Genomic DNA, 26,230 nt, shown 5'->3' with positions numbered 1-26,230 from the left:
AAGTTCTGCTTTCGATACCATAATGTTTCACATGTATTAATCAATGGTCAAGGACAAGGGACAACTTCCTTACTGCTCTTGTTACTCATCTATTCAAACATCTTAACATTCAGCCACCTAGAATTCTATGTGTTTGAACCAAAGTGATCCAATGGTGGTAAGAATGAAGATGGTTTCAAAGATGCGTCTAAAGGAGTTAAACAAGGCTATAGAGAAATTTAAGGAGAAGACACTGTCAAGACTCGACAAGACCCTATGGCTGTAAAAAGAAAAGGGAAGGAGCCCATGACAACTCCATCTAAGAAGAGGGGAGCCCTCATCTCGCATGATGAGGAAGATGAGGATGACATCACTATCTTAGCTCTTGCCTTAAAGAACTTACAGCGTCTTGTTCCCGTGACAAAGACTCGAGAAAACCAAGACAAAGAGAGGAGACAAAGCGAGAGAAGTGAAGAGAGGGAAACGATGAGGAAAGAAGAAGAAGAGCGAAGAGGAGAACAAACAAGAAGAAAGTCATGGTGATTCTCCGAGAGGAAAAAAGATAAGATCATCATGACATTGAAGAAGAACTTGAGCAAGAAGAATACTTTTCTCCACCCGAAGGCAATGAAATAGGGGAGCTGCTAATAAAAGAGGTACTCCTTCACTTGTTTTACCAGTGATGATGTTAGTCGTTCTCCGTCGATCCAGAGAAAGCATATGCCTCTCATTTTCCTGAAGAAGGTAATGAGGCTTCATCTCCAAGTCTCGGGTGTTCGTGTTGAAGTTCCATCATCCAGCAACACTCCACAAACCGATCATGCTGAAGTAAGCACTCAAACTAATAACTCAGCAGACGTTAAGAGGTTGTTTGAACTTATTCGGAGATCAAAGGTCAGATTTATGCATTGGGATATGAATTTCAGAACATGCAGAATGCTCTTCAAGCCCTTAATCTTCAAGTTCAAGCTACCGCAAAGGGTGAGACTTTAGTGCAATGAAGGAGGATTTGAAAGCCTTGGAGGAGACTATCAAGTCTATGGGAGATTTCTAGCTCGTTCGCATTCCTAAGCAACCTTAATTTTATCCAATTCTCTTTTTATTCTCTACTTTTTGCTGCTGACAAAAATGGGGAGAAGTTAGTGCAGATTTGACTACTCTAATTTTGATTTGGCTTGACTTTGATTATTTTTATTTTTTGGACTGTTATCTTTTGTTTGGACCGTGATTGGTTTGGACTAGCTTGATCTTTTAATGCTTGCAGTATCTTAAGCGATGATAATTTTGATAAGGATAGTTGATTTTATAGGACTAACTTGTTTTCTATGGATGCATAATTGCTACTATCTTTATCATAATATACTTATCTTTTATGAGATATCTTTGTTTGCTTAAGTGATGTCTTGCAGGTCTAAAGTATCCAAATCAGCAGAAAGTTTTGTCACCATAAAAAATGGGAAGATTGTTGGAGAAAACTTCTCTATTTGTTTTGAAGTTGACAAAACGTTTTTATTATTCTAGTCTAAAGACTTGAAGACTTTATCATCAAAGTCTGAAGATCTCTAGACTCAAGATTTAAAGTTTGCCCTCATGACAGGTTTCGGACCAAGGAAGAAAAGTATTATCCTTTGAAGAAGACTTATCCAGATGCAAGTATATCTTTAAGGGTTTGATTCGTACAGTTGAAGAAGATCTCACAGCTGGAGATTGCACCTCGAGATCTATTATTTGTATTGAAATTAATTCGAGTATTTTAGATTTGTTAACCGACGAAATATACTTGAAATGTTCTACTTATGGAAACCTAGATCTTGATTGTATAGGCAAGCAGGATTGGTGGACTATCATCATATTCATTAAATAACTCGAAATCTTCCAAATTGATTCTGTCCAACGGGTTGATTGAAAGAACTCCTTTGGAAGGTGCCAACGGTTATGAAGGCATGGAAGAATATATAAGGAAGACACTCCAGCTTATTCGAGTGTGTGAATGATAGAGAAATTCCAAAGTCTAAAGCTCTTTGTTCTTTTACTGTTTCAATTGTTGAGCTTAAGTTTGTACTCAAAAGAGAGATTAGATACTTGTGAGACCTTTGAGGAAGTGTAGTAGAGTCTCTACACTGTGAAATAGGATGCGATACTCGTAAAATCTCTTGATTCTTAGTGGAATCCAGCTAGTGGGCTGTCGGTGCGGGAGAGTAGACGTAGGCTTAATCTAAGTCGAACCACTATAAACCTTTCTATCTTGATTCTCTATCTCTAAACTCTTTACTTTAAATTGTAGCTCTATATAACTGTTTATAGTTGTTCACAATTTCAGTTTATTATTCTTAGAAGTTAATTTGTTTTGATAAGATTTGCAAAAACTTCTTTGATAACCTATTCACCCTCCTCTAAGTGCTCGTACTAGCCCTTTCACTAGTAACCACCAAAGATCAAATCATTAATTTTTGGTAAAAAGAAAGAAAAAGAAATGCGCCATTTCACAATTGATGCCTCACATAAACATTTTTATATTTTATATTTTCAAAATTTATTTTCCTATATTATTGCGCACATGCCATTATCCATCAACGTCGATAAAAACGGCTTGCGTTCGCATTGGAAGATAGGGGGTGAGCGATTCCCGCCCCGGTTCGGGTTCCATCTAGAACTTGGAACCTACTCTCGTGTACAAGTTCCTCATTTTTGGAACTGGAACCTACGCATCACCAGTGTTTGGGGTCGGTTCCAAGTTCCAACAGTTTTTTTTTTTTTTTTTTCATTTTCAGATTTGAACTATAACGAAGAAGGAAAAAAGACAAACCAAAGCTTCTATGTCCATAAATTGCCATAGCCTCAACCACATCTTCCATAAAAGTGCTTCCCACGCCTGATGTTCCAATCAACACCGTTGGTTTAATTACCTAAGACAATAAGAAAGCATTAGAATAAGAACCCTAGAAAACAAAGAGAGACTTTGAGACCACTCTCAAATGCATCTCAAGTATCATGCCTGGAATTTGAACAATATTAGTGAATTATGTAGCATTAGAACCAAGAATATAAGAAGATGAAAAAGATGAAGAAGGTGTTTCGTTGAATTCCAAAATCCTAGTAGATACATACAAAATGCGTAGGGGCTTTTTGATACGGAGACAGCATATGTAGAAATTGGAGAGTCACAATTTCAATTTGACTAATCACTTTGCCCATAAGGATCCCTCTGCTGACTCATCTGCCTTCTGTTATAAGAAAAATAGACAAAATTTCAGCATTATATCAACTCCATCTCCTCATGGTCTTGCTCACCCAATGCTAAGTCTGGCTTCTTTTCAGGTTGTTCTACTTGTAGAAGCTCAATATTTAGTTCAAAGGTGGCTCCTGGCTGGAAAAGGAAAACACAATTACTCTCAGGAATAAATCATATTTACCTTTTAACAACATGTAATGACACTTTCAAAGATGCCAAATGCAGCTGAACTCCAGCTAGCAGGCAAATACACTAAAAACCTCGTTAGGATTGGAATTGAAATCTTAAAAGACGCAATAAAAATTCAAGCAAGCTCTAAGAAATAGGCATTTGGTGGTATGTTCATATCCTAAACACAAAGTTTGTTAATTCCCAATGACATCATTTGATGACCTGCTGATTTGATGGCCATAATAAAGGTACTCATGTCACAACAAAAATGATTGTTAGTCATGATCAAGAATACAAAGACTACCGGTATCTCAGCCATTCCCTTCTGACCATAGCCAGCCTTTGGAGGAACGATCACTGTTCTTTGAAAAAGGACGAAAGTTCAAGAACAATAAGATAGAGAAGATATTACAAGGAAAATACAACAGCACTAGTCAAAGGGTAAGCAATTCAATGACTAAGGGTAAGCAATTCAAGTACTGAATGGCAAACTAGCCATATTGGTGAATATTTACTGCTGTTGGGAACCAAGAGAAAATCACCTTTCCACCCACTTTCATCCCTTCTGTTATCGAGTACATAGCAGGTGGCTGCTTGGGAGCTACCTATGCTGAAAATAATTCATTTGAATTATCTACAAATCCACGCTTGCGTTCCTTAAGCTGACACCTAAATTTTGACGACCTATTTAGTCATTTATCGCATTAAAAATTAGGAATTAATTTTTAACTCCTAAAAAAAAAAAATTATTAATTAATTGCATAGCATATAATTTTAGGTGCATTTATTTGGATCGGTGACGAATGTGTTCGACTCGATGGTTCCGAGCTTCTATTTGGTGAGTTGACAAAAAATTTGGCCAAGCCCATTATTTCTTTGATGGCTAAAGTTATGCATGCAAAGATTTCATTGGAATGCGCATGATATTTGAGTGGGGGCTGAATCTTTTAGCTATGGGAAAGAAATAAAGGGGAAAAAGGAAAATGAAAGAAGATCTGCAAGTTCGCCTCTTCGTGCAAGGAAAATATATAGATTACAAGAAGTGGGATCGGTCAACATGGGGAATATAATCGAAGACCATCTTTAGGCACCCACGGGCACAAGCAAAAAGGAAAGAAGTCAGAGTAAAATATATTTTGAACATTCCTCAGAGGAAAGGAAATTGACAGGGCAAGATTTAAATCGATTAAGATTATCTCAAAGAAAAAAGATGCGTAAGAAGCAAAAAAGAAAGCAAGCATAAAAAGCCAAGAAAGTGGACTCTCTTCCGGGGGAGAAAGACATAGAGGCCACACAGATAAAAGACACCGGAAGGAGAGAGAGAGCTTCAAAGAATACACGGCAGCCATAATTGAGAGCATTGAAGAGCGAGCTTCACCCCCCGTTGGAGGTTCACCACTTTGCAGAAGATGCCAAAAGGAGTCTTCACAGTATGGAGAGACTGACGTAAAATCCATCAACTTCGCGGTGTCCAGTCCTCGCCCGACGATCCGCAACAGCAGCTTGTTGCACCTATACATGTTCCGCTAGTTGACTCACAATTTAGCTTTGGCAAGTTTTGTTTCTTTGTTTCTTTTGCAGGTTACGTAACTTTCACAATCGCAATCGGCGCCTCCCCGGCTATTCACAAGCCTGTGATTAAGATATCGCCGGCAACGCACGTCCTGGACGCCCAGGGGAGGATATGATGAGGTCTTCAAGAAATTGAGTGGGGTTGAAGACTCAGTCAAACAGAAAGATACCAGATTGCGAGTGAAAAGAATAGTGGGCGCACACACGTGACCTTGCGAAAGGGGGAAGAAGACGGTGGATGTTGCTATCTTTTGGTCTTCGTCCACACTCGACGAAAGAAGACAGCAAAAGTTGTGGTTTGTGTGGCCTCGCTTAATGCAAGTAAAAAGGGAAAAAATATAGAAAAAGCATATTGCGAAGCCTTGATGCCAATACCTGCAGATTGAACAAACAAGCCCGCAAGCCCCTTAGCAAAAACCAGCAAATTATTTTTACTTTGTTTCTCAGCGTACTTCAATTCAGAGAGTTCTTTATCGCTCTTCTTTGTGCAGGTATTTTCAGTGATTGTCCATGCACCAAGGAGCCCCAATAATCCCAAAGGTCTTCTGCGTTCGTTGTCGCCCAAGTCTGCCCCGCTGTCGCTTGTCCTTGCTGGCATCACCCTCAACGGTCGTGTCGCGAGTTTTGCCGGCTACCGACTAGCTCAAGCCGAGAAGTCCACACCAACATGAGCAACTGCTGCTGGGAGCCAATCACCCACCGCCATTCCCAATTGCAACCCCGATCGCGTTAGGCCTGAATTCGGAAATTATCTTCAAATTTTGGTAAGATACTCGTGCCTAATTTATTCGCCGCCTAATATACGTCTTTTAGATTATAACATGTACATTTATAAGTGATAGACGTATTTCTTGATTAAGGTTATTTGCCTAATTCGCAACCGCACGCCGATTTTTATTCCATCTATAAGGCTTTATATGAAATAATTAATCAAGCGGGAATAAAATTGATATCTTGATCTTTAAGGCTTAAGATCAATTTATCTATTTTATTAGCGAGATATTATCCCTTGATCTGAACAATGTATGATACCTTTGGTGATTGCGAATGATTTGGTGTTTTATCATTTAATTGCTTTATTTATCCCAAAATACAAAAAAATTTGCATTTGCATATCATGCAGATTAGAATTGATTTCCTAGATAGAATCGCATGATAGAGTAGTTAGATTCTTTTCTAATTATATTAAAATGCATGTTTAGATGATATCTAGATTAGATAATATCTTTGAATTAAATTGCATGTCGAGATAAAATTCTAAGTTAAGATAGGATTCAGATTAGTCTATTTCCTAACTTAAAATAGATAATATCTCACTTTAGTTAGATTTTTATTGTTAGTTATTTTTAATTATGAATTTTTATAAAAAATAAATAGAAAAAAATCATGCGCATGTCCTATAGAATTAGGTTCATGAAATGCATGTCATTTAGTGATTATTGCTAGGTCCATTTAATTTGAAAATTTCCTACTATTAGATTAGGTCATTTAATAAACGTTGCGTGACATATAATTCACATGTTAAGTTGCATGTTGCATGTCATTGTAGTTAAAAATTTTGTACGTCATTGCATTGCATATTGCATGACTTTCATTAATTAAGTGAAAACAAAAAATGCGTGTTAATTAGAAACCATATTTTAGATTGTTGATGTGGATTCGATCTAACAACGCAGATGCTTTCGTTGCTATGAGGTAAGTCATGCAATTTATTTATTGCTTTCTTGGGTGTTAAATTGGTGGTTTGCGGACTCGCATGATCACCTCACATGTTAGGAAAAATGATTTAAAATCAATTCAAACTGTTTGCCAAACATTTTTGAAAATAAAAGAATGGTACCGAAAGGGCATTAGAGAAATCTAGTGTAACCAAGTCCCCGTACCCATAGTCTCGGTTTGTAGGAGTAAAGTAAAACTCCTACTACTTTATTTGGATTTCTAATCGACCCACCAAAAATAAATTAGTGGCAACTTCTAGATAAAATCCATTTGCATGTTAAAACTTAAACCTAAGTCGCGAATTGGTATGGGCTTGGGAGAGCCCGAGTTAAGTCTAGGCTTAACAATCCATTAGCCAAACTCTAGGTGGTTCACCCCGAAAAATTTGGTCGCGACAGTTCCTTTCCTGGAAGAGATCCTACCTTGAATTCATATGGCTAATGATGCCAAGTAAGCTTGCACATTAGCAAAGCATTTGTCCAGATAAGGCACAAGTTAGAAATGAGGAAATTCTTTGTAACAAAAAACAAAATGAAATGAAAAAGAAAATCCAAAGTATAAGACCTGAGCAATTATGTGATTTCAGCTAAAAGCTTAGATTCTCGACTTGATACAGCCGTAATACCATGATAAATACAATCAAAATGCACATGTAACGAGGATTGAACACAAAATGTTACCAGTTCATATATTGCTCAAGGAAATATAAATAGAAAACCAACATCAACAAACCTGGAATGTCAATCCTTTTGTAGCTACTAAACCCTTTCCCTCAATGATATCATAGTATTTCACTCCATCAGCTGTTGCAAGTATTGGAATTGCTTATTAAAACAGAATAGACAGGATGCTAAAATGCGACTTCCTCTCATGAAACACAAGAGAACACTTTTTCCCCAAAGATCTGGCAGCTTAGATTTCAATTATTTTTTGCTTTGTATGGTGAATAGGAATTACGTTTAAGCGGTGAGGCAAGCGAGGGATGACAGCATCCAATGGTAGTGTCGAGGGATGTACGGCAATGGAGAGCACGTGGCGTCGGACAGCAACGAAGGCACGAGTCTCACAGCACCAATGGTGGCACCAACGGCATGGCAAAGACAATGGTGGTCGCGGCTCAACCCATGGCCAAGGAGGGAAGAGCTCGGTTCGGGCAAAGGTGGTGGCGGTTTGAAGCAATGACGGCCCCAGACGGCCGAGCGAGCGGCAGCAAGAGGTGGTGATGGTGGCTTAGGGATGGCGGCGGATGGCTCACAGTGGCGCGAACGCGCGACAGCTGGTTGGGCTCAACGGTGAGACGGCTCGTCGGACGAGCGGTGGGTGGGGGTTCGGTGGCCAAGAGATAGTGGTGAGTGGGGCATGGAGCGGCGATGTGGTGGTGGGTGAAGCAAAGTAGCCAGCAAGAGGAAGGAAGAACAAGAACAAGAACAAGAGAAGAAGAAGGGGGTTTTGGCCAAGAGAGGTGAAAGAGGAGAGAGAGAGACAAAAGAAAAAGTGGGGGTGTTGGGGTTTCATAAATCATGTATAGGTAAAATTAACAAAAAAATGCAGCGGAAACAAAGATAATATATTTTATACATAATTCTCCGAAGGCGTTGTTCATGCGTTTTAATAAAAAATAGGAATATATAAAAAAAAAAAAAGAGTTAAACAAATTACCTCTCGAAGCATGCTTTAAACAAATTGGTTTGGATGTTCTATAGTTTGAGCCCCACAAACGTCGGACCTCTAGTTCAAACACACCAATAATGGACGTCGAATGGAAGAGAGAACTTTCAAATAATCACCACTATGATCATGCTAGCAATCTCGTGGAGACAATCGGTCGTATCCTTGATGTATTATAGTCACGGCGCGAATGAGAGAGCACTCTTCTTTCTCACATCTCGAAAAAAAAAAAAAAAAAAAAAAAAACAACAAGAACATGCACACTTTCTCTCTATTTTCAGCAACACTTCGTTATATCCCAAAAAGCATTTTAAAAATATATAAAATTAAATTAGCAACGGTTGCTGATCATCCTCGCTCATGCACGAACGATCATGCATAAGCGGTTGCTCATGCACGACTTCGTGCATGATGGTCAGCGGTTGCTAACCATCCAAGTTTCATGCATGTGCTTCGTACACATGCATGAAGCTTTAAATATATATATTTTTATTATTTATTAAAAGGCATTAATTAATTAATTAATTAAACGAATAAATGATTAATTAATCAATCCCCTTTAAAAATAAAAAGAACATAATCTTTATATGTACATTTGGGAATACATTAACATATATTTACATTTTGCATGTATGTGCATCATATACAAATAGGCTTGTGACTATAATACAAATTAAATTAAATTTCATTTAATTTAATTTCAAGTGACACAATTCGATTGCAGTAGTTGCAAACACATTTGCAACATTATCTATCTCTTATTCCACGTTATCATAATTGTTTATGGCATGCAGCATCCCTAGGTTCATCACTAAACTGGTAGTAAGACTTGTACTAACATATTAGTACTCCCAAAAAATTAATTGTCCCGATTAATCTTTAGGTCCTACAAGCCATGATTGACATCTAGAAATATGTCATAGCTACCTAGATAGTGTAAATGTTTTAAGAACATAATGAACTTGTCAACTTTGGCCAGTGTAATTTAATCCCTTTGTCTTACTATGCCCCGATTAAACAAATACCATGGAATATTTGTCAAGTCACCAATTCGATTATATGCAAAAATCTAATTGACATAGATTTTATTTGAGACATAAACAATTTATTTCTCGGTTACAAGCCCGGCCAAAGATTTTAATGCAGTGTCATAATTAGATTACATAGGACATCATTATTATACCTTGCATGAAACAAGGAGACAGATTCCCTATTGCACACATGTGCAACTTCGTATAAGAACAAATTATGACCATAAGGTATAAAGACGGATTAACGACCCGACATTACATGCACCTGCCCAACACACAAATTAACACTATGCCTCAAGTCTAAGGATTATTTACACAAGATCAAAGCATGAACAATTAGACATTAACCATGCTAAAAGCGTTCATGTTGCTAATTGTTCCATATGCGTCACATTTAGTGAACTTGTCTAATACAAACACATATGTTCTAACTCAGGCATCATAATACCTAATGACATGCGACTCATAATTCCCTTAAGTATCAAATACTTAATGGCGAAGTTAAGAACACACTAGTCTCAACAAGATTATAAATATCCACTCAATAATCCATTGACCAGGAACGGTTTAAAGATTCAGCCTAACTATGAACCCGTTACATATATTTTTGACGTCTCAAGAATAGGTCTAGTTGCAACGATCTTATGGAATCATTCATAAATATAAAATAATTGGACAAATGAATGAATACATCATTGCTATTAATCAAATAATAATAATGATAGTTTAACTGAAATCCCTAATATGTAACTATTATATAGTAGTTTTAAGGCATACATCCAACAATCTCCCACTTGCACTAAAGCCAACTTGTTTGGTACCTCAAACTCATTTTGTCAATATGCTTTTCAAAAGAAGACTGAGGTAAGGGCTTAGTGAAGGGATCTGCCATGTTTTCCGCCGAGGCAATTTTCTGCAACGCGATATCACCTCTCCCAACAATTTTCTGGTGAGACCTTGGTTCCTTAGCTTGAGCTATTGCCCGTTGTTATCACAAAACAATGTAATCAATTGCTCAATTGAAGGAACAACTCCAAGTTCAGAAATAAACTTTTTCATCCAAGCAACTTCTTTGCTGCTTCAAAAGCGGCTACATACTCTACCTCAAAGTGGTGGAATTGGCAGTTATGCTTTGTTTGGAACTTTTCCAACTAATGCACCACCATTGAATGTAAAGACAAACCCAAACGTGGACTTATAGTCATTAGGATCCGATTGAAAATCGGAATCTGTATAAGCTATAACTTTAAATTCTCCTTCTCCATATATCAAGAATAAATATTTAGTTCTTCGCACATACTTAAGAATATTCTTAACTACTATCTAGTCTCCTAGATCGACCGATATCTGCTAGTAATACTTATAGCATGTGCAGTATTAGGTCTAGTACATAGCATAGCATACATTATGCTTCCAATAGCATATGTATATGGTATCTTTGTCATCCACTCTCTTTCTTCAAGAGTGTTAGGACACATCTCCTTAGAAAGACGGATCCCTTGCCTAAAAGGCAACAATCCTCTCTTGGAACATTGCATGTTAAAACGTGTTAACACTTTGTCTATGTACGTAGATTGTGAGAGGCCAATCAATCGTCTTGATCTATCTCTATAGATCTTGATACCTAAAATGTAGGTTGCCTCTCTTAAATCTTTCATGGAGAAATTCTATAACAAGAATAGTTTTATCAATGATATCATTGGTACATCATTTCCAATCGTAGTATATCATCGACATACAAAACTAGAAATGCAGTTGCACTCCCACTAATCTTCTTATGTACACAAGGTTCATCCAGATTTTTGATGAAGCCAAATGATTTGACTACCTCATCAAAATGGATATTCCAACTTCTGGAGGCATGTTTGAGTCCATAAATGGATTTCTTAAGCTTACACACCTTCAATTTTTCATTATTGGATTCAAAACCCCGTAGCTATTCTATATAGATGTCCTCATCAAGAAACCATTTAGAAAAGCCGTTTTGACATCTACCTAGAATATCTCATAATCTAGGTGTACGACTATAGCCAACATAATCCGAATGGATTTTAGCATGGCCACAGTGAGAAAGTTTCATCATAATCAATTCCTTCTTTCGACGATATCCTTTCGCCACCAGCCGTGCTTTAAAAGTTCTAGTTTGACCTTTAGCATTCATCTTCCTCTTGAATATCCATTTAGAGCCAATTGCTATAATACCACCAGGCAGGTCAATTAGGTCCAAACTTCATTGGAATACATTGAATCCATTTCGGATTTCATGGCTTCTAGCCATTTACCAGAATTGATGTTCGACATTGCCTCCTCATAGGTTTTAGGATCACCAAGTTGATCACTATCATTCACAATGAATAATGGTTCAATATGATCAACCGAGTATCTATAACGAGCAGGTGAGCGAGACGTTCGTCACGCCCGAATCCTCGGGCACACTCATCCCTCACTTGGTCGATTAAATTCGCGACGTCTTAGGATGCATCGCCAACCCTTTCATTTTAATACGCATGCAAAAGCATATAAATAATTCCCAAACAATAAAACAATGGGATAAGAAAGTAGGACTAAAAACTCGGAACCTAAAAATCACAACCATACATATATACATTGCAAACCATAATGCAAAATATATACAAGGTGAACTACCAAGCTAGGTCCAAATCAAACAAGTTCAAAAGACAAAGTCCGCAAACAGGCGTGGGGGTTTTCATCTACTCCGGGTCATCATCCTCCTCAACGATCTTTCTTCTTCGCTCTAGCCGGAGCCCATGGCCGAGTACACCGGAGAGTTAGAATCACCTTCGAGCTTGGGATCCTTCGCATCTACCATCGATCCACCCTTAGAATCTGATGTCCCCTTTCCGAACGCAACCTCCATCACATACGAGGCATATCGATTTCGACACGGGGCCCTCCTTCGGCCATCATGATAATGGTGATACCACACCCAATATTGATGGGGCACCTTTTGGGTTCACCCACATCACCCCCTGCATCGTGGACTTTAATCGGCACATATTCTAACCCTTCAAGATGCCCATGTATTGGAATGTGATAACATATTTCCGTGAACTTCTTTGGTCGACAAAATGCTTGGGATGAGCTGGAGGTGCTGCAATCTATGGACTTGAAATATTATCCCACAATGGGGTGTGACAACGTTTCAGCAAGTTCAACCCCAGGACCCGATTAGGAAGCAAATACGCCATAAGGGTTGAGTTTAACCCCTAGGACCCGATTAGTTGGCCGTAGCCAAAATACCATAATTTCTTTTCATAAATCCCACCATTTTATATGATTCACCAAAATATTGTTGGCATTGTAAACCGATGCTCGGTTATTTTTTAATTAATTACCAAAATTAATTAATTTAGGAATAAAATCCTAAAATACAATTCATGCACAATAAGCACAAATTAAAGCTCAATTAAATAAATAGATTACAACACAATAATCAACATAAAATTCCGATCACCGGCTATCCCGATCTAATTTTTGGAAATTAATTAATTAATTAAATTAATTACGGATATATTAAATACCAAAAATGCATTTTAAGCCCGGAAAAGCCTAATTGAAAGCCGAGATGGACCCGGAAAATTTTCGAATCACTCTAGATAAATACTAGAGTTTGTCTAGATCCTAATTGCACTAACTATCCACCGACATGCATTGGTAAATAATTAAATTAACTAATCTAATCTAAATATCCACATAAACCATGCTTAACCTAAACTAATCAACCCTTAAGCGTCATAACCTACTAAGCAAGGATTAGTGAGTTAAACTCACTTGTTCGGCGATCCGATTAGTACAAAATCGACGGGGACGCAATGGGGCTCGATTCTCTCCAAAGTGTGCCTAGCTTTTGGGATCGGAACGACCTCAAAACGGGCCCGAGGTGCTACTAGAAACCCACTCTTTCTAGTTACGTTCTGGGCTAAAACAGAGGAAAACAAGCTCTGTTTGAGGCGACAACGGGTTAGGAAGGTTGAGGGAATTAAACTAGGCCTAGGTGGGCTTGCTTCGGCGATCAAAGGTGGGCTGGATGGCTCTTGCCGAGCCTCACGGTCTTGGACGGTGCACAAGCGGCACGCGGGGACGGCGAGCTAGGCACGGCAAAGTGAAGACAACGGTGGCGGTGTGCGAGGACGGCAAACGGCGTGCAACGAGGGTCCGCGACAATAGGCTAGCTTCAGCTTCTCCTCTAGATTTTATGGTCTTCGCACAACACAATGGAGAGGGAAATCACGATGGTCGGCCGGTGTTGAGGAGGGAAGAGGGGATAAGAGGGCAAGGGGGCCACCACTTGGTCCAACCTCATCACCTTGGTCCCCTTGACCATCCACCTCCACTAGATGCATCCCTAGGCTGAAAATCAGCCACCAAGGCTCCTCTTTGCACTCTTGAAATGGTCCAAAAGTCATAGGTGGTGGAGGGATACGAATTTTACAATGATTCCTCTCCAATTGGACAATTATTCTTCCTTAAATCAATCCAATTTGGCCTCTCAAAAATCAACAAACACCTCATTGATCCAATTGGTATTTTTTTTCTCACCAATTCACTCCACTTGCCTCCCCAATTCGCGATCAAAAACGATCCCTAACATTCTATGACGACTTTTTCCCAAAAAATCTTAGTTTGCAGAAAAATCTTCTAAGACCGAGTCGACATTCCTAAAATGACTCGTGATATAACATAACTTTCAATTTCTGAAATCGGATTCAAATTCGCAGTTAATTTCAATTCAACGCGATTTTAGTGTGACCTAGGCTACCAGGTAGCTTTAAAATTTTTAGTGCAAATGACCCGTAATCGATTTTCTTCGAGCCATAATGAACCAACTCGACATATTGGCAACTCTCGGTTGTCGTGAAAATCTTGAGGATTCAAATACGGACACAAAGCTACCAAAAAGATAGAAAAACCAGTCTAGTGCCGGCCGACGAGAATTTTTCAATTTAGTGGAGTCATTCAGATTAGCTAGACATCTCAATCGAACCGACCTATCTCGATCTCCGATCGATTTTAAACCGTGCCGTAATGGCCTCTAAAGATGAGCATAGTCGATTAGCCGTATATTATTATAATGGATTCCTAGATAGTCTAGTTAACTCAAGAGTGATCAGCTTTAAGAACAACCTTATAGGCGCGTCGATGAAATGCCCGATTAATTTAATTGAAAGCATAATGAAAAATCCAAGATGTCACAACTCTTCCCCTCTTATAAAATTTCCGTCCTCGAAATTTAAACCATTACAATACTTAAGCAAAAAGGTGGGGGTACAACTGTCTCATCAACTCTTCAATCTCCCACATCACTCCTTGCACCATGGTGTTACCATACCACTTTGACCAACGAGATGGTCTTTGTACGCAGAACTTGTTCCTTCCCGTCCACGATCGAACCGAACTTTCAACGTATGACACTCGGTCATCCACGTCCAATTCTTCAAAATTAAGCACATGGGCTGAGTCGGGCTCGTACTTCCTTAACATCGACACGTGAAAGACGTCGTGCACTTGCGCTAGTCTTGGCAGCAACGCAAGACGATACACTAGGGTCCCGATTCTCTCTAGAATTTCAAATGGACCTACGTAACTCGGACTCAATTTACCTTTCTTACCAAAGTGCGAAGTTCCCCTCATTGGTGACACCTTTAGAAAAATGTGATCACCAACTTGGAATTCCAATGATCTCCGCGCTTATCTCGCATAACTTTTCTGTCTACTCGAGCAGTCTTTAATCTACCTTTGATCATTGTAATGGCATCCATTGACCGCTGGACCAACTCGGGCCTATAATCTTCCTTTCCCCAACTTCATCCCAACACATTGGTGTCCCGCACACTCGCCATACAACGCTTCAAAATGAGCCATCTAAATGCTCTATTGATAATTATTGTTGTAGGTAAATTCCACCAAGTGTAACTATTCTTCCCAACTTCCTTTGAAATCTAGCACACAAGCTCTCAGCATGTCCTCGAGGGTCTAAATTGTCCTCTAGACTAGCCATCCGTCCGAGGATGATATGCCATAATGTCGCAACTTGGTACCTAAGGCACTATGTAAGCTCTTCCAAAAGGTGGCAAGTAAACCTCGGGTCTTGATATGAACTTATCATAATTGACACTCCATGCAAACGAACTACTTGATGCACATACAGATTTGCATTTCTATCCAAATTGAGGTCCTTTCAAACCGCAATGAGGTGAGCCGACTTTGTCAATCGTCGACTATTACCCAAATCAAATCATTACCCCTTTGACTCCTCGATAGGCCAATCACAAAATCCATCGTGATATGCTCTCATTTTCACTCTAGGATCTCAAGAAGTTGTAAGAGTCCTCATGGCCTACAATGCTGAGCTTTGACCCGCTAACATGTCAAACACTTGGCGACGTGCTTGGCAATGTTTGCCTTTATACCTAACCACCAATAATGTTGACACAGATTCTCGATACATCTTGGTACTACCAGGATGAATGTTGTAAATATTACGATGTGCTTCTAACAAGATATCCTCTCTAAGCTCCACATCATCATGTACAACCAAACGTCCTCGGAACCTCGGTGTTCCTTCATAGAAATTTGAAAGTCAGCCTTTCTTTTCTCAGTGTTCTCTTGTAGAATTTTCTACACATCTAGGTTTGTTGGTTGGTGTAGCTTGATTCTCGATCTAAACATCGGTTTAATTATGAGGGTGGTCATAAGACTCAAAAGATGGCCTACCTCAAACTTGAATACCGAATCTCGAGCTCTCTTGATTAGGTTCCACTTCTTAATCAATATATGAGCAACTGGAGAATTTCGATTCAAAGCATCAACGACCTTATTCGCCTTTCCCGAGTGATATAAGATATCACGGTCGTAGTCCTTCAGCAATTCCATCAATCGGCGTTGTCTAATGTTCAACTCCTTCTAAGAGAACAGTACTTGAGGCTTTGATGGTCCATGAAGATCGGAACCTTTCTCCACACAAATAATGTCTCTAAATCTTCAAGGCAAAAATGATGGCGGTGAGTTCTAAGTCATGCATCGGATAATTTTGTTCATGAGGTCTCAAGCGACGGGAGACGTATGCAACAACTCTGCCATGTTACATCAGCACGCAACCCAATCCTCCGAATAACGCATCACTGTAGATCTCGAATCCTCCAAGACCATATGGAATGGTCGCACAAATGCGATAGTTAGCTTTTGCTTCAGCTCTTGAAAACTACACTCGCACTTGTCTGTCCACACAAATTTCTCTTCTTTCTTCAGAGTCTTGTCAATGGCAACGCTAATGATGAGAACCCTTCCACAAACCGTTTGTAATAACTTGCCAAACCCATAAAACTTAGATTTCTGTCACTTTGTAGTCGGTCTTGGCCAATTGATCACAGCTTTAATCTTGCTAAGGTCCATAGAGATTCCTTTGCTTGAAATCACATGCCCTAAGAAAGTAACATGAGTCAACCAAAACTCACACTTGCTAAACTTGGTTTACAATTGATGGACTCTTAATGTTTGCAGCACTAATCTCATATGACTCTTATGCTCTTCATCACTCTTCGAATACACCAGAATATCATTAATGAACACGATCACAAACTGATCTAGGTATTCCTTAAATACTCGATTCATTAAATCCATGAAGGCAGCCGGAGCATTCGTCAACCCGAATGGCATCACGGTGAACTCGTAATGACCATACCGAGTACAAAATGCTGACTTTGGAATGTCCTCCTTCCTGATTCTCAGCTGATGATATCATGTCCTCAAGTCGATTTTCAAAAATATCGACGCTCCTTGCAACTAATCAAACAAATCATCGATCATCGGGAGTGGATACTTGTTCTTGATCGTTACTTGATTAAGTTGTCGTTAGTCGATGCACAGTGCAACGAACCATCTTTCTTCTTTACAAATAGAATTAGTGCTCCCTAAGGTGATGCACTAGGACGAATGAATCCCTTATCCAATAACTCTTGCATTTGCACCTTCATTCCTTCAACTCAAATAACGACATTCAATAAGGAGGCTTAGAGATTGGCTTTGTCCCGGGTGCTAGCTCGATTATGAACTCAATTTCTCTTTCGGCGATAGTCCTAGCAATTCCTTTGGAAAGACATCTAGAAATTCATGCACCATAGCAATGTCTTCCATCTTCAGCTCCTTAACTATCATATCCACGACGGTTGCTAGGTACCCTTGACAACCCTCGTCTAATAAACGAGGTTCCTTTGGTGACGAGATCAAGATAATCGAGGGTCCTCCTCGACTTCCAACAAACTCAAAGCTCTCACCCTCTAACGAGTCAAATTGAATCGCCTTGCAATAGAATCCATTTTAGCTTGTTGCTTGGTGAGCAGTCCATGCCAATTATCAAATCAAATTCATATATAACTAGGACTAACAAGTCTATTTTCCTCACTCACTCACCAATCACTAACTTGCAAACTTAACAACTCAAAGCGAGATATAACTTTATCCTTCAATGGTGTAGATATACTAACCGCCGACTCCAATAACTTAGGACTTACTCTTATCAACTTAACATATTGTTCGATGATAAAGGAATGGGTTGCTCCTAGGTCAAATAAAGCATAAGTAGGATAGTCGTTCAACGAAACCATACCCGTGATCACATCGAGTGCAGCCTCCGCGACCTTGTGTGATGGCATACACCGTGCCCTAAAGGCGGTGGTCTCGGCTATCCTCCTTGTGGCACAATCTAAGGCACATATCCTCTAATCGACTCATAGGTGGCGGCGATAGCAACCGTAGTTGTCCTCTTGGTTGGTTAGGACAATCTCTAATCATATAACCCCGTTGGCCACATCCAAAGCAAACAATCGATCCGCAAGAACACGGGGCTAAACCATGTCACCTTCCACGTAAAACAACACAGGCCATTCGACTCGGCCCCGATTTTCCCACTTCGCCCTTCTTGTTGGGTAGGGCTTGGAATCTACCTCCAGCCATGGGCCTCTTCCCATGGTGAATTCCTTCTCGGTGCGAAACAAACCTCGATCTAAACGAGGTGACTTACTTGCTCAGGCTCCTTTCAAGCGGTGTGCTCGACAATAGATTTCTCGATAATCGATCAAGTCGAATGGCACCAACGGCTACTTCAATTCTTATCGAAGGCCATTCTTGAACCTTCGAGCCTTCTCTTCCAAATCTTCAATCATCCTCAAAGCATACTAAGATAACTCCGTGAACTTGACCCCATATTAGTCAATAGTCATTGTCCCCTAACGGAGATGCTAAAACTCTTATATTTTTACTCCCTAACGTTCCTCGAGAAGTTGCTCATTGAACGCCCGTGGAATGCATCCCATAGCGAGACCACTCCTTTTGGAAATACCGTATCTCTACGATGGCTCTCCACCAGGTATTGGCATTACCCCGCAACTAATAGACTGCCAGGGTCACTTTCTTTACCTTAGTGCACATCAAGAGTGTAAAGGCTTTTTCCAAATCCTGGATCCATAGATACGCGGCCTCGGGGTCTCCATTACCCGTTAGCCTTGGCGGGTTCGGCTTTAAGAACTGCTCCACCAACTTATGGATCAGCCTCTCTCTCTACACCACAACATTCTCAAGTTGAGCTTCAACAAGTGCAACAACAAGTGCGTGTGGCAGTACGGCCTCGGTGGCGATGGCAATGGCGGAAGAAGGTGGCGGTAGCAAACAAGACGGCCTGATTCTTGTCTGTATCCTAACACGTCTCTCATGGCCTCTAGCACTTGCATAATCCCTCGATTCTAGGATCACCGGGGCTACTACCCCGACACCAACGGGAGGTGGTGCCACTCCACTAGCACTAGCCTACGCGGCACTTTACCTCGCCATCTTGCGTACCAACCCGGTCGGCGTCCTACCCCGAGTCATGTCCTTAACGGTCCTCTTATTAGGAGTTCTTTGCTCTTGATCACTAATGGCTCAACTTTATCTACTAAAGCCTGCTTCCAATTCCACACCAAATTAGAAACAGAGTGATCTAAACCACAAGCCATTCTACCAATCAACTACCACGGACATGCACCAGCATGCATTTAAGGGTTATTCCTACTACTATCCCATGAACCATTGCACATTATCACTCCAATCCTTAACCATTGCTCTAATACCACTTAAACGAGAATGTCACGCCCGATCATCGAGCACGCACCCATCCCTCACCTGGTCGATTAAATTAGCAACATGCCATGACACATCACCGACCCTTTCATTTTAATGAGCATGCGAAACATATAAATAATCCCCAGATAATGAAACAATAGGATAGGAAAGTATGACTAAAAACTCAAAACTTAAAAATCACAACCACACATATATACATTGCAAACCATAGTGAAAAATATATACAAGGTGAACTACCAAGCCAAGTCTTAATCAAATAAGTTTAGAAGACAAAGTCGCAAACAAAGTGGTGGGGTTTTCATCTACTCCGAGTCGTCATCCTCCTTGACGATCTCTCCTTCTTCTTCGCTCCACTGGAGCCCACGGCTACGTACACTTTGGAGAGTTAGAATCACCTTCGAGCTTGGGATCCTTCGCATCTACCACCAATCCACCCTTAGGATCCGATGTCACCTTTTCAAATGCAACCTCCATCACATACAGAGGTATATCATATTCCATAACAGGGACCTCCCTTCGGCTATCATGATAATGGCGATACCACGCCCGAGTAATTGATGGGGCACCTTACATCAACCTATATTGTGGACTTTATCAGCACATATTCCAACCCTTGGGTGCTCGTGTATCGGAATGTGATAACCTATTTCTATGAACTTCTTCGGTTGACCAAAATGCTCGAGAGGAGCTGGAGGTGTTGCCATTTATGGACCTAAAATGTTATCCCACAATGGGGTAAGACAATGTCTCAGCAAGTTCCACCCCTTAAGACCTAATTAGGAAGCAAATACACCCTAAGGGCTGCCTAAGCACAACACGGGTTAGAGGACTTACCTTGGCCTCGGTCTCTTCCAACAAGCCAATATCTTGAAACTCAACCAATCATGTCAATTCACCAAATCAAATCGAACCATCAATCAATCGACTCAATCGATTACAAGTCACCACGACCTTCCCCTGGTTGGTACATTCAATACTATCTATAAAGTTCTATTAAATCGGGATTTTGCTCACCCAAAGCTAAAAATAGATAGTAAAGCTCGTCCAAAGTTGATAATATAGTATACTATATATATGCTCATCCAAAGCTGAAAAATTAGGGCCCCTAGCCAATATAGTATATTATATATGCTCACTCAAAACCGATAATATATGCTCGCCCAAAAATGATAAAATAGGGCCTCCAAGCCATTATAGTATACCACTCCAATCATATAGCCAATTCATCATTTTTTCATACCCGATAAAAATACTCGTGTGTGGGTACACATCGGCCGTTGCCAAAATACCATAATTTCCTTTCCATAAATCCTACCATTTTATATGGTCCACCAAAATATTTTTGGCGTTATACACCGACGCTCGGTTATTTTCAAAATAATTACTAAAATTAATTAATTTATGAATAAAATCCTAAAATACAATTCATGCACAATCAACACAAATTAAAGTTCAATTAAATAAACAGATTACACCACAAGAATCAGCATAAAATTCTAGTCGCTGGCTATCCTAGATCTAATTTTTGGAAATTAATTAATTAATTAATTACGAAAAGTAATTATTAAATACCAAATATGCGACTTAGGCTCGGAAAAGCCTAATTGAACGCTGAGATGGACCCGAAAAATTTCCAAAACACTCTAGATAAATACTAGAGTGAGTCTAGGCCATAATTACACTAATTATCCACCTAACATGCATCGGTAAATAATTAAATTAACTAATATGATCTAACTATCCATATAAACCATGCTTAACTTAAACTAGTCAACCTTTAAGCATCATTAACCTACTAAGTGAAGATTAGTGAGTTAAACTCACTTGTTCGACAATCCGGTCGATGCAAATCCACGGGGACACAACGGGGCTCGATTCTCTCCAAAGCGGGCCTAGCTTTCGAGTCCGGAACAACCTCAAAACGGGCCCGAGGTGCTGCTAAAAACCCACTCTTTCAAGTTCTGTTCTAGGCTAAAACAAAGGGAAACAAGCTCGGTTTGAGGCGACAACGGGCTAAGGAAGGTTGAGGGAACCAAACCGAGCCTAGGTAGGCTTGCTCGGCGGTCGAAGGTGGGATGGATGGCTTTGGCCAAGCCTCACGGTGCTAGGCGATGCAAAGGCAGCACGCAGGGACAGCAAGCTGGGCGCGGCAAGGTGGAGACACGTGCGGCGACGGCATCATGCGAAGACGGCGGACGGCGTGTGACGAGGGTCAGCGGCGATGGGCTGGCTTCGGCTTCTCCTCTGGATTTTCTAGTCTTCACACAACACAATGGAGAGGGAAATGAGGATGGTCGGCCGGTGCTAAGGAGGGAAGAGGAGATAAAGGGGCAAGGGGGCCACCACTTGGTCGAACCTCATCACCTTCCATCCACCTCCACCAGCCGCATCCCTAGACTGAAAATCAGCCACCAAGGCTCCTCTTTGCACTCTTAAAATGGTCCAAAAGCCATAGGTGGTGGGGGGCTACGAATTTTACAAGGATTCTTCTCCAATTGAACACTTATTCTTCCTTAAATCAATCCAATTTGGCCTCTCAAAAATAAACCAACACCTCATTGATCCAATTGGTATTTTTCCTCACCAATTGACTCCACTTGCTTCCCTAATTTGCGATAAAAAAAACGATCCTTGACATTTTCTGGACAAAACGGCCCTATGACGACTTTTTCCCAAAAAATCTCAGTTTGCAAAAAAAATCTTCGAGACTAAGTTGACGTTCCTAAAATGACTCATGACATGACAGAACTTTTGATTTCCGAAATCGGATTCAAATTCACAGTTAATTTCAATTCGGCGCGATTTTAGCGTGACCTAGGCTACCGAGTAGCTTTTAGAAATTTTGTGCAAATGACCCGTGATCGATTTTCTTCGAGCCATAATGAACCCACTCAACACATTGGTGACTCCCGGTTGTCGTGAAAATCTCGAGAATTCACATACGGACACAAAGTACTAAAACGATAGAAAAATTAGTTTAGTGTTGGCCGACGAGAATTTTCAATTTAATGGGGTCACCTAAGATTAGCCACACATCTTAGTCGAACCGACCTATCTCGATCCCCGATCGATTTTTAACTATGCCATAATGGCCTCTAAAGATGAGCACAATCGAATAACCAATTCCTAGTTGAATTCTCAAGTCTATTGCCTTAAAATTCCTTAATGGCTTCCTTGGATAGTCTAGTTATCTTGAGAGTGATCAACTCCGAGAATAGCCCTATAGGCCCATTGATGAAATGCCCGATTAATTTAATTAAAAGAAAAATCGAAAAATCCAGGATGTCATGCGTTCTCGCACTTCTCATAAGAGGTTGTGTATCAAAAGCTCCCATTGAATCAAAGATTGGTATCGAACTCAATTGTTTGGTACTTCATTATTTTCTTCTTATAAGACTATTTTCCTCCCAGCACCACCTTCTTGGACGAACCGATTCTCCGGAAAAGAAGCGTGCTTGCTCATCAAAATTCTTTGGTCCGAATGAAAATTGAAATAATATCCAAGAGTTTCCTTGGATATCTAATGAAGCAACCTTGTTAGATCTTGCCTCCAATTTTTCCATTTTCAGTTTTTTCACCAAAGCTAGACAACCCCAAATCTTAATATGATTAAGACTAGTTTTCCTACTATGCCATATCTTATAGGGTGTAATTGGAACATATTTGGACGGCACTCTGTTCAGTATATATACAGTTGTCACAAGAGCATATCCCCAAAGGGATATTGGCAAATCGGTGTAACTTATCATAAATCAAACCATATCTAATAAAGTACGATTTCTTCATTCAGATACACCATTATGAGTTCTAGGAGATGTCAATTGTGATAAAATGCCATTCTCTTTAAGATAGTCCAAGAATTCAGTATTAAGGTATTCACCTCTTCGATTCGATGGAAGAGCCTTAATACATTTTCCTATTTGTTTCTCAACTTCGGCCTTGAATTCCTTGAACTCTTCAAAGGATTCAGATTTATACTTCATGAAGTATAAATAACCACACCGTGATTCGATCATTGGTGAAGGTAATGAAGTAATTATAGCCACCTCTAGCAGTTTCATTAATTGGTCCACATACATTTGTATGTATTAATCCTAATATATCAGTAGCTCGCGCACTTTATCCCAAAAGGCGCTTTGGTCATTTTTCCTTAGAAGACATGCCTCACAAGTCGAATATAACTCAAAATTTGATGGATCAATATACCCATCATTACTCAACTTGTTAGTTCTGTCTTCTCCAATATGACCTAATCGGAGATGCCAAACATACTTTTTATTTGGACTGTCTCTATAGCGTTTATTAGTTATGGCATTTATATCAATTCTATTTTGCTTATTAACATCGGTAATTGCATTACCGGACATTGTAATGGTATAAAGATTATTGGTTAATAAGCTAGAACCAACACGCATTCCATTATGATAAATAGAACATACATCATCAGAAAAAAAAAAATTCATAATTCTCTTTAACCGGACAAGGTATAGAGATGATGTCCCTAACAGCATTCTTATAATACAAACAATTCTATAAAACAAATACATGTCCAAAAAGCAAACATAAACGAAAAGTCCTTATAGCTAACGCATCAACTCTTGCTCCATTAGCAAATGTTAGGACAATCTCATTTTGCCCTAGCATCCTACTTGTTTCCAAATTCTACAAGGACATACAAATATGTGAAGTTGTAGCAAAATCTAGATACCATGAGCTGGATTCAGAACTAACCATAAGATTAGTTTCAATAAGCATAGACACCATACCTTCATAAGGTTTGGTCCTTGGGCTTAACCTTCAAGCTCTCGAGGTACTTCTTATAGTTCCTCCTCCAATGCCCCTTGACACCATAGTAATGACATTTCCCTTATCAATATTGGGTTTTAGTTGCACAACAGGTTTGACAAGCCTCTTCCCTTTCTTTTTCTTTAAAACAGTCTTACCCCTTGAAGAAGAAACCTTAGCCATAGCCACTACATTTAGTCTCATGTTGTGCATTTCCTTCTCATAAACTACCATGATGCTATGTAACTCAATGAAAGTTTTCTCCATCTTATGCATGTGGAAGTTTTGTACAAAATCAGAGAAGGAATCGGGTAAAGATTAGAGGATCAAATCCAAATCTAACTCTTTGTCTATAACGAGATTTAGCCTAGCCAATTCTTCAATGTGCCAAATCATTTTCAAAGCATGATCATTAACTGATGATCCTTCAGCCATCCTCATACGGTATAATGCTTTAGATATCTCATATCTAGATGTTCGACCATTCTCATCAAAATATTCCTTTAAATGCAAAATGTTCAACCTAGCATCTTCCATAGATTCATACTTCTTTTGTAATTCATTATTCATCAAAGTAAGCATATATGACCTAACTTTTAAGTCATCGTCTCGCCACTTATCATAAGTGACACGCTCCTCTTGGGTCCCACCCTCGGGAAAAGAGGTTGGCATCTTTTCATAAAGCAAATACCCAATTTTTTTTTTCTAAATTGAGAACAATTCTCAAATTCCTCACCCAAGTCAGTGAAATTGGGTCAGTTAAACAATTCTTGTCAAGTATAGAAGCGAATGGGTTTGTGGTCACCATTTTCAGAGTAATAAAATATCTGTTGCAAAAAATAAATTGTTAGCCGTTGTATCTTTCAAATTAACTATTTTATTTTGGCCTTTAAATGAAAAAGATCCTCCCATTAAATTTATATTCGAATCCCATACTCTTTAAGATGGGAAGCGGTAATCTTTATTGGGTAAAGATTACTAGTGGGGATTGAGTCTCACTAGCCCAAAGCCCACTTCACCTAGCCATTATTGGTGTTCTTTGAACTTAGTGAGTGAACACATCATATGCGAATTCCAATCATAACTTCAGTCTCTAGATCATGAAAGCCTCACCAAACAGTTATTGGCATCAAGATCATAGTTAAGTCTAGCTCATCATCTCATACAAGTATTGAAAACACAAACGATTTCCTCACCTAACAGTTATTAGAAATCATTTGGCTCCAACCCCATAGCATCACATGCATAATGGAATGGTCCAATATTATGAATGGTAATTAACCCCTATGTATCCATAGCCGGTCAGTTAACCACTATAATATTGGATCAAACCACGGCGATGGAAGGCCACAAGTCCGAAACCCATTTCGACTTAATATTATTAATACAGAGATTTTGGTCATTATTAACGGTCTCACTTTGCACATTAACCGGTTTAACATGCACGATAACATAAACACAATAAATAAATAGATTTCACATAAACATCTATCATATGTGGTGATCATGGAATTATGGTTCAATGGGTCTCAAGCCAAAGAGACCTATTTAGCCATTTTAATGTTTTAATAATAGAGACATGCCCTTCATTTCTTCTTGAATCTTTGAACTCTTCAAAGACCGGGCCCAGAGCTCACCAGCTTAATGGCTCCTTCTCTCTTGTAGCATTTACATCAACAATTGAAATACTAAACTATATTAAAATTACATTTCATGAAAAATTAAAATAAAATAAAAGGAAGGACGCAGGCTCCATTTAATAATTACATCCCCAAAAAGAATACTTGTAATCATCATACGTTCATCTATACAACAATCATAATGATTAGAGATTTTTCCATGATCACCACACTTCCTTATGAGCCATAAATTCAAAATTTAAAGCTCTAGAAAGCATAGATAAAGTTCTGCATTTAATCAAATTTAAAGTCGAACA

At 39.4% G+C, this 26,230-nt stretch overlaps 1 pseudogene; it reads right to left on the bottom strand.

Moving 5' to 3' along the window:
* Positions 1-3,235: 3,235 nt before the first annotated feature.
* On the bottom strand, positions 3,236-12,250 carry LOC120292501 (annotated as a pseudogene).
* Positions 12,251-26,230: the final 13,980 nt, after the last annotated feature.

Source organism: Eucalyptus grandis, chromosome 4 (assembly GCF_016545825.1).
Source record: "Eucalyptus grandis isolate ANBG69807.140 chromosome 4, ASM1654582v1, whole genome shotgun sequence".
NCBI classification, from domain to species: Eukaryota; Viridiplantae; Streptophyta; class Magnoliopsida; order Myrtales; family Myrtaceae; genus Eucalyptus; species Eucalyptus grandis.
Note: the sequence above shows the minus strand (reverse complement) of the source record. Positions and strands in the feature narration are given on the sequence as shown.